The following is a 9,768-nucleotide window of genomic DNA, read 5'->3' as shown; positions in this document are numbered from 1 at the left end:
TGCGGGGACATGACTCCATGAGGACTAGTGCAAGTGAGGACAGCTTTCTGACTGTTGGGGTGGACAGGGACTGCAGAGTGACAACGGTCGGTACAACTCTGGTCACATCACGGTGAAGGAGCGTGTGTGTGGTCCGGACATTGGACTGATGGCTGTGGGTCTCCACTTATGCTGTATGCCCTGGAGATTCTCACACGCCGTTGTGGTGGCCGTTTAAGTTTATGTTTAATTTTTATGTGGTTATTTATCTTGTTGCTTTTTTGTATGACTGTTGGCAAATCAAATTCCTTGTATGTTTACATACTTGGCTAATAAATTCAATAATTACAATTAATTAATCACAAAATTAATTAAAGCCGCACACAGTATTCCAGGTGAAGTCTCACTGAAGCCTTGTATAATAGTGGCAAGATATCCTTTCTCCTGTTCTGAGAACTGCTTGCAATGAAAGCCAACATACTATTTGCCTTTGTGACTGCTGACTGACCTGTATGTTTGCTCTCAGTGACTGTTGTGCAAGGATACCTAGTTCCCTTTATTCACCAACATTTCCCAATCTACCACCATTTAAATAATACTACGCCTTTCAATTTTTGTTGCCAAACAGAATGACTTTATATTTATCCACTGCATACACCATGAATTTGTTGACTCACTCAACTTGTTGAAATCAACTTAAACCTCCTCATAATTAAAACTATCATCCAGGTACTACAGATGCTGGCTTACACCAAAGATAGACACACAAAGCTGGAGTAACTCAGCGGGTCAGGCAGCATCTCTGGACAAAAGGAATAAGTAACATTTTGGGTCAAGACCCTTCTTCAGACTGAGAGTCAGGGGAAAGGGAAACAAGAGATATAGAAGGTACATAGAACAAATGAAAGATATGCAAAAAGCAACGATCATCAAGGAAAGGTGGAGCCCACAATGGTCCATTGTTGGCTGTGGGAAAGGTGATAACATGTTATACAGTGGAACTCAACAAGACGACTGTGAAAATAGGACGGTGAGAGAGGGGATGCAAGGGTTACTTGAAGTTAGAGAAATACCGCTCGGTTGTAAGCTTCCCAAGCGAAATAGGAGGTGCTGTTCCACCAATTTGCATTGGGCCTCACTCTAACAATGGAGGAGGCCCAGGACAGAAAGCTCAATATGGGAACGGGAAGGGGAGTTAAAGTGTTTGGCAACCGGGAGATCGCGTAGGCCAAAGCGGGCCCTCTAGAGCCCTCTCCTGGTTACAGTGGATCTCGTTTACCTTGTGATGGATTTTATTTGATGTTTTATGCCGATTGGCATAAACCATGGTTGATGTCAAGGTGGAGAACACTAGGATTTAGAAACATGGGTAGCTTTGTATGTTTCTGCTAGCTTTGAAACTTACAAGCTGCAACTTACATGTTTTACATTCATGGATAGATTGGCTGCTGAATGCCTTTGCAGTTTTAGAGTAATTACTAGCAAAATCAGTGGTGTCTGCGTATTTTGTTATCTGCGAGATGTCTCAGCCCCTATCCCTCATGAATATTGAGGACAATACCCTAAACTATTCACATTCTCCAGCATTACCCTTGCTAAGAGACTTAGTTTGGCAGAAATACAACTTGACCAACCACATAGGTAATCTGGCTACACGTGAATCAGACAAGAGTATTTGGTATTGAATACCTCACCTCCTAACTTCCCAAAGTCTTCCCTTTCCATCTTCCACAACTCGTATACTTTCCTGGATGAATGCATCTCAAATAACACTCAAAAAGCTTAATACCATCCAGGATAGAGCAGCCACTTGATTGGTACCCTATTAACCACCCTACAAATTCGTCTCTTCACCAACAGTGCATCATCATGGCTGTGGTGCTCACTAACAAGGAAAGTGCTGATTTCCACAGGAATTATATAGCCGATAACTAGGAGCTGCTGAGTTCATAGCTGTTCTCTGGAACTTGAACTGTAAATGACCCCCAAGCAGCATGAATAGTGATGCATGTTTGCGGCTCCACCCGAGGGAAAAGTACTTGCATCATTAATTAAATCTCAACTGTTACAAGTTTGCCATTGAGTAAATACACACCAGATGCCCAACCCCTCCTGCCGACACCATCTACAGTCCACCTCCCCTGCTGCCCACACCTCCCTCTTACTCCCCTCACCCCTTACTGCCCACTTCCCCTCCTACTGCCCACACCGCCACACCTTCCTCCTACTGCCCACTCCATCCTATTGCCCAGACCCCTACTACCCACTGCCCAAACCCCTACTGCCTATATCCCCAACCGCCCACCTCCTGCCCACTCTACTGCCCATAATCACCTCCTACTGCCCACGTTCCCTGTTGCCCACACCCCCTCTTACTGCCCACACCCCTCACTGCCTACTTCCCCTCCTACTGCCCACAACTTCCCCCTACTGCCCACCATCCTATTGCCCAAACCCCTACTGCCTACTTCCCCAACTGCCCACCACCTCCTGCCCACATCCCCTCCTACCACCCACCTTCCCTGCTGCCCACACACCCTCCTCCTTCTGCCCACTTCATCCCGCTGCCCACACCCCCTTGCGGCCCCCTCCCCCCCGCCCCCCTACTCAGCTTTATTCAGCATTTCGCTACCCCCCGCCCAGCGGGTGACGTCATCGCGCCGTCATTGCGTCACCGCGCGCGTCCCTGATGACGATGGAGAAGGGGGGGGGGGTGCGGGGTACATAAATCAATTTATGTCCCTGCCACCACGTAGTGGCATTTTAGAAATAACATTACTCCATCTAAATTATTATATTTTTGAGTATTACCATGATGCATGTAACCAGGGTTTATTTCTGCGCCTGTGTTAACCTCCCTGTCAGAGTGCACCCCCTCCATCCCCACTCATTCCAAGACCAATGGGCTGGTCCAAGCCCGTCCGGAATCCACCACAACTATACAGGGGGAGGGGGTGACATTGTTTGGGAATGAGATTTATAGAGGAAATCGCACCGTATTATCATCAGAATGTTGATGTTGTTAATGTAAAATTACTAAATAAATGTGTTGTTGCTGTGGAGAGTGAGACTGAGGTTTTTGTAGTGAGGGTATGAAGGTGTTGTGCGGATCCCCCCCTCGGGGCCACGGTGTTGACGGTGGGGAGGGAGAATGGGCCGGGCCGGCCCGGCCGTGAGTGACCTCAGGGACCCGGAGCTCCGCCCACCGACCGACGCCTCACCGCTGGCAACCGCTTCAACCCAGCGCACAAGGCACGCCACCGCCCGCCTCAGCGACCCGGAGCTCCAGCTCGCCTCAGCACCTCACGGTGAGCGCCGCCAACAACCGCTTCAACAATCGCGGCCGTTACAGCCTCCAGCTGACGGTGCCTCACCTGACCGCTCACCCGGCCCCGGGGCCCGTGGGACGGCGCGGTCGGGCCCAAGCACCCGGCACCGTTCTGCCCTCTGCCCGCAGCTCCCCTGTCTTATAGTTTTCATTAATTTGCTCTATGTACTTTTTCCACATCTCTCGGTTCCCTCTCCCTTGACTCAGTCTGAAGACCCAAAACGTCCCTTATTCCTTTTCTCCAGAGATGCTGCCTGACCCGCTGAGTTACTCCAGCATTTTGTGTCAAGGCTAGTGTCATCCTCGGGTTGGCGAGGGAAGGGCAGCTCCAGCTCTCTCAGCCTCTTGTCCCGGCCGTTGCATGTGGTTCAAGGCCCCCCCGCCCCGGTGAAGATGGTCCCCAGTAATTCCTCCCGGTCGTGTAGAGGGGGCTGGAAAGGGGAGGAAACAGGCAATTAATTGTTTGTTTAACAAAGTACTTGACAACCTGCGCTCTCGGCCGCTCTTCTGGTTTCCCAAAGGGACTGCTTTTAGATCAGGGAAGATATGAGTGACTGAACATTCACAAACTACTTGCCTTCACAGGCTGCTCAGGTGAGTTCCGGGGATATTGGAAGATTCCTGTCCCATTTTGATTAGTTCAGGTTTTCTCCTTGTGGTAACTAAAATAAGATCTGTACCTATTTAGGATGTGTAGGAAAGAACTGGAGATGCTGGTTTAAATGGAAGGTAGGCACAGAATGCTGGAATAACTCAGCGGCAGGCAGCATCTCTGGAGAGAAGGAATGGGTGACGTTTCGGGTCGAAACCCTTCTTCAGACCCGCTGAGTTATTCCAGCATTTTGTGTCTACCTCCTATTTAGGATGTGTTGATTAGCGGGACAATGAATTACCTTATTCAGCCTTCCCAGGCATGTTAAACAGTTTTGCTTGATCTTCCAGGTCATGAAGGTGGAACTAAAGTGTTTGAATGGTCCATTGAAGGAAAGTATTAAAGTTGTTCTGGATCCCAATCTAATTGTGTGGACGATTTCAAAAGAATGGTGTTACAGACACATTCTTAATATTTGTAGATTATAATCTGTGACCTCCAATTCATAATGTGCTTCTTTGAGACCAGCTGTAAACTGGAACAGAGGTCCAAGCATGTGGGTTCCTTTCAGAGAGGAATAGGAAATACACGTTGACAGTCAACACACGGAGTATTGTCTGCATGGAAATATGCTCTTTGCCCAATTTTCCATGGTGACCAAGTTGCCAATTTGGGTTGGTCCCATTTCCCTGCATTTGGCCCATAGCCCTCTAAACCATTGTTATCCATATCTATTCAGATGTCTTGTAGAAATCATAATTGTATAAGTCGCTTTTGTAGCTTCCTGACAGCTCATTCCAAAGACTGAGTGTTCACTTTATCCACACCCCTCATCCGAAACACTTCAATAAAGCTCAATCACCTTCACCTCAGCCTCCGATGCTCCAATGGAAAATATCCCAGGCTATCCTACTTCTCCTTATAAACCAAGCCTACAAGTTCAGGTAACATCCTGGTGAATCTCTTCTGCACCCTTACCAACTTAATAACATCCTTCCTATAGCTGGGGTGCCAGAACAGCGGATGATGTACCAAGTGTGTCGATTGTCAACTTGTATTTACATTGGCACTTGTATTTACATTGGCACGAAGTTGCACATTAAACTTCAATAGTTGCATTTTAAATTATTCTAAGGTGTACGAAGTAAATACTTAAGCAAAGCAAAAGTTATCAGTGAATGTCTGTACTTCCAGACTTGAGGGGGGTACATTTTTGCTATGTTCCCTTGCCTCTATATTTGGTTTAGGATGTTTTGTTTTGGATATTACTGCACAAATCTTTACTTGAAATTCCCACCATGTCCTACATTGCAATCAGTTCAACTACCTGACACCCCCATGTTATGACAGTTGATGTGCTGGAAATTTTCCTCTTACAGAATTCACAAATTTGAGATAAAGACTAAATATTCTATTTTTCCCCATCACGTAACTATTAAAAAATTGTGAATGGGGGAAAAAATAACTAAACATAGAATGCAAAGGGAAACATTGCATTTTTGTCATTTTGTTGAGATTTCTAGTTACAGAAATATTTTTTTAGGAATGTAACCTCTCCATAATGTGGGGGTTTATTGCATACAAAATGATGGATCAAGCGTTTACTGGATATTACAGATGTGTAAACCTTTCAGTTTGTCGTTTGATTTGCCACTCAATGAGAACATTGATTTGTAATTTACTCTATTCCCTGCCATAGTTTTTTTAATCTTTGCCTTCAACGAAAGAACTGTTTTGAAGTTTGATAGTGTTTTGTTTCAGTGTTTGAAATTTCCACTTTTTTTTTTGCTTGAAGACGTGTTGCTGGAAATTGTACCTGAATGCCAAAATGGTGACTGTTGTAATACTTTATGAACAAGAAGGCAGATTGTTATCTGAATGGTTGACACAAAATGCTGGAGTAACTCAGCGGGTCAAGCAGCATTTCGGGAGAGAAGGGATGGGTGACGTTTCGGGTCGATACCCTTCTTCAGACTGATGTCAGAGGAGAGGGTGGGACAAAGATAGAATGTAGTCGGAGACAGTAAGACTAGTGGGAGAACTGGGAAGGGGAAGGGGATAGAGAGGGAAAGCAAGGGATATCTGAAGTTGGAGAAGTCAATGTTCATACCGCTGTGGTGTAAACTATCCAAGTTGAATATGAGGTGCTGTTCCTCCAATTTGCGCTGGGCTTCACTCTGACAATGGAGGAGGCCCAGAACAGAAAGGTCAGATTGGAAATGGGGGGAGGAGTTGATGTACTGAGCCACCGGGAGATCATGTAGGTTAAGACTGACTGAGCGGAGGTGTTCAGCAAAATGATCGCCGAGCCTGCGCTTGGTCTCGCCGATGTAGAGAAGTTAACACCTGATACAGTAGATGAGGTTGGAGGGGTGCAGGTGAACCTCGGCCTCACCTAGAAAGACTGTTTGGGTCCTTGGATGGAGTCGAGGGGGGAGGTAAAGAGACAGGTGTTGCATCCCCTGCGGTTGCAGGGGAAAGTACCTGGGGAGGGGGTGGTTTGGGTGGGAAGGGACGAGTTGACCAAGGAGTTTCGGAGGGAATGGTCTCTGCGGAAAGCAGAAAGGGGTGAAGATGCGAAGATGTGGCCAGTAGTGGGATCCCGTTGGAGGTGGCAAAAATGTTGGAAGATTATATGTTGTATGCGACGGCTGATGGGGTGGAAGGTGAGGACAAGGGGGACTCTGTCCTTGTTACGAATGGGGGGGAGGGGGAAGCAAGAGCGGAGCTGCAGAATTTCGAGGAGACCCTACTGAGAGCCTCGTCTATAATGGAAGAGGGGAACCCCCGTTTCCTAAAGAATGAGGACATCTCTGATGCCCTGGTACAGAACACCTCATCTTGGGCGCAGATGTGGCGTAGAAGGAAGAATTGGGAGTAGGGGATAGTCTTTACAGGAAACATTATTACTGAATGGTATCAGATTAAGAAAAGGGGAGGTGCAAAGAGACCTGGGTGGCCTTGTACATCAGTCAATGAAAGTAAGCACGCAGGTTTAGCAGGCCGTGAAGAAAGCAAATGGCACGTTGGCCTTCACAGCAAGAGGATTTGAGTAGAGGAGCAAGGAGGTCCTACTGCAGTTGTACAGGGTCCTGGTAAGACCAGACCTGGAGTATTGTATGCAGTTTTGGTCTCCTAATTTGAGGAAGGACATTATTGCTATTGATGGAGTGCAGTGTAGGTTCACCAGATTACTTCCTGGGATTGAGTGGCGGTGCTGGCTCGAAGGGCCGAATGGCCTACTCCTTCACCTATTTTCTATGAGTTGGCCGCATTTGAAATGTGTGTAGTTGTTGACTGTTCTGATTGGAATTTCCGAGTAGTACAGTAACTGGGACTGTGCTGCTTTCCTTGTGCACAAGTAAATAAAGTGTGTCTGGAAAATGAATGGAAGTTGACAGAGTCCAGTTGATCGGCGACGACAGTTTCTTGGAGGTTCCGCCGAGATGGCTAACCTTTAGCTTCACTATACGGGAGAACGAAATTGAGCCCCGACGACAGGTCGGTCCTGAGTCCGTGGCAGCTCGTATTTGAGCAATCAGACTGAACCTATCGCTGGAACACAGATTTCCTCCTGTGTAGAGTTGTTGAAGTACACCATCACATTAGTCGCCGAGAGAGATATTGGGGGCAATTGCAGCACCAGAAAGGGAATAGCAAATGGCGACGGGAGGTTTGGAACCCCCGTTATTGGGGAGTCGAAGGTTCAAGTCTTCGACTAGATACCTGTGGGCTGTGTCCCACGCAGAGCGTAGGAAGGAAAACATTGGGGTACGCTAATCAGGACCTATCAGCAACATTGATGAGCGTCAATGAATGCCAAAAGGTTGTTGTGCTGTACAGCTATCCTAACCTTTGTCATACTGCAACTTCCACACTCCCCCCCCCCCCCCCTTTTGTCCTGTAAAGAACAACATACGGTTTTGCTGGAGTTCGATACCTGCACCTATTTTCTATGTTTTCTATTTCAATGTTTATCCCCCATCAGACTTTTGTTTTTAAATTCCCTTTTGCCCTATTGCTATTTAATCATCTTGTGTATATATCAGTTAGATAACTTGTCAATGTACTGAACAAAATTAAATGTTGAGCCTGATATTTCAACAGTTGGTCAATTTAAATAGCTGAGATGTATTCAGTTTTTAAAAAAACATGAATTCAGCAAGGATTTGGAAAAACATGTTGAAAGGTGGAGATGACAGAAGTGGAATGGAGTGAGACCTGGAGAGAGCATGAAAACCAGCACAAGCCGCATGAACAGAATGGCCTATCACTATTGTGTAATCAAGTAAATGTTAAAAGCACTTATTCTTATGTATGCATAGATGGCCTGATTAAATACTTAAAGAATATGTCCTGCTGTCTAAAAGCAGATCTCAGCTATTGTAATTTTAGTTTAGAGATACAACATGGAAATGGGGCCTTTGGACCCACAAAGTCCACACTGATTATTGATCACCCCTTTACACTAGTTCTATGTTACCCCACTTTCTCATCCGATCCCTGCACCAGGGGCAATTTTACAGAGGCCAATTAACCTACAAATCATCATATCTTTGGGATGTGAGAAGTAACTGGAGTGCCCAGAAGAAACCCACGTGGTCACAGGGAGAACGTGCAAACTCCACATAGACAGTCAGGATCAAATCTGGCACTGTTTTCCTTGTATATTTTAATCATCCCCCCTTTTAAACTCCTTTGTTCCAATAGGAACAGCCCCAGCTTCTTTAGTCTCTCCTCATAACTGAACTGCTCCATTCAAGGCAACATCCTAGTGAATCTCTGCTGCACCCTCTCCAGTACTGTGACATCCTTCACTTGGTGAACAGAATTGCACGCAATACTCCAGCAGAAGTCTGAAATATGTTATAAAGTCGGAGCATAACCTTGTTACTTCTGTTTTCGATGTCCTAACCAATGAAGGCCAGTATCCCATATGCTGCCTCATCTATGTTCAGTAAAGTTAGATTTGAGCAGAAGTTAGATAGTTCTCATTTATTAGAGTTGACAGACATATATTTATTGTTGCAAATGTGATCTGAGGAAAGTAATGAATTGAAGTTGTAAGGAAACAGATGTATTTCTAATTGTATAGCTTGATAAAAAAGAAAATAAATTTGATATAGACCTGAGGCTGGATTTAGAGTGGAATGTTGTTCAGGCAGATTTAGCTACTTGGGCCCAAGAATTCATTATAATTTCCTAATATTGGAATGTGGCACTAATACAAAGATGTTTTTCCCCTTGCCTATATTGTAGGACGTAAACCTTTTACAGTATTTAGTGAGGCCTTGTTACTCTTTCTCAACGGACTCACCTTGTCCTTTCTAGCAACTTATTTAACTTTTGCATTTTGTTCTTTTTTAAATTAATTCTTAGTTTTATTGGTGTTTGAGGAAATATTTTCATTTTTCAGTTTCCTAACTTGTTGATTACTTCCATCTGTGTCTGAATTACTCTAATTCTGATCTCTGGATCATTCTTGATTTTCAGTGCTTCCCTACAGTTTGCCTGAACCTTCGGCTAGAAAGATCGTGAACTCTAGAATTTCCTCCCCATTCTTTCTGACTACAGGCATTTCCCGATTTGTGTAATAGACGACTTACGTAAACTCGTACTTGCATAAAAAATTCACAATAGGTGGTCCTGTTTCCAGAATGACCAGTGTTATTGCAATGGGAGGATGGTGAGAGCCATCATAGATAGGAAAGCATCGCCCAGGCTCAGTGCAACACTGTGAAGCCGAGCGAGAACAAGGGAGGCGGTGGGGAGCAATCCCTAGCCGAGTTTCCGACATCTTGCACAAGGTGCAGCAGCTGCTGCACTGTCCGGTTGATGCTGCTGTTGTTGAGGTTCACATTATAACGTC

At 45.5% G+C, this 9,768-nt stretch overlaps 1 protein-coding gene across 5 annotated transcripts in view; it reads left to right on the top strand.

Moving 5' to 3' along the window:
- Positions 1 to 9,768, top strand: part of LOC144606430 (NADPH--cytochrome P450 reductase-like) — a 70,796-nt gene that overhangs the window by 577 nt on the left and 60,451 nt on the right. The window contains exon 1 of one of the 5 annotated variants that reach the window (XM_078422505.1): positions 15 to 33. The exons of 2 other annotated variants lie outside the window; for them this stretch is intronic. The gene's annotated coding sequence lies outside the window, so the exon portion shown is untranslated. Of the gene's footprint in view, positions 1 to 14; positions 34 to 3,176; positions 3,288 to 3,393; positions 3,902 to 9,768 lie in introns of those variants that run through there. 2 more of the 5 variants (XM_078422502.1, XM_078422503.1) reach the window with 2 other exon arrangements.

Source organism: Rhinoraja longicauda, chromosome 26, assembly GCF_053455715.1.
Source record: "Rhinoraja longicauda isolate Sanriku21f chromosome 26, sRhiLon1.1, whole genome shotgun sequence".
Classification (NCBI taxonomy): Eukaryota; Metazoa; Chordata; class Chondrichthyes; order Rajiformes; family Arhynchobatidae; genus Rhinoraja; species Rhinoraja longicauda.
Note: the sequence above shows the minus strand (reverse complement) of the source record. Positions and strands in the feature narration are given on the sequence as shown.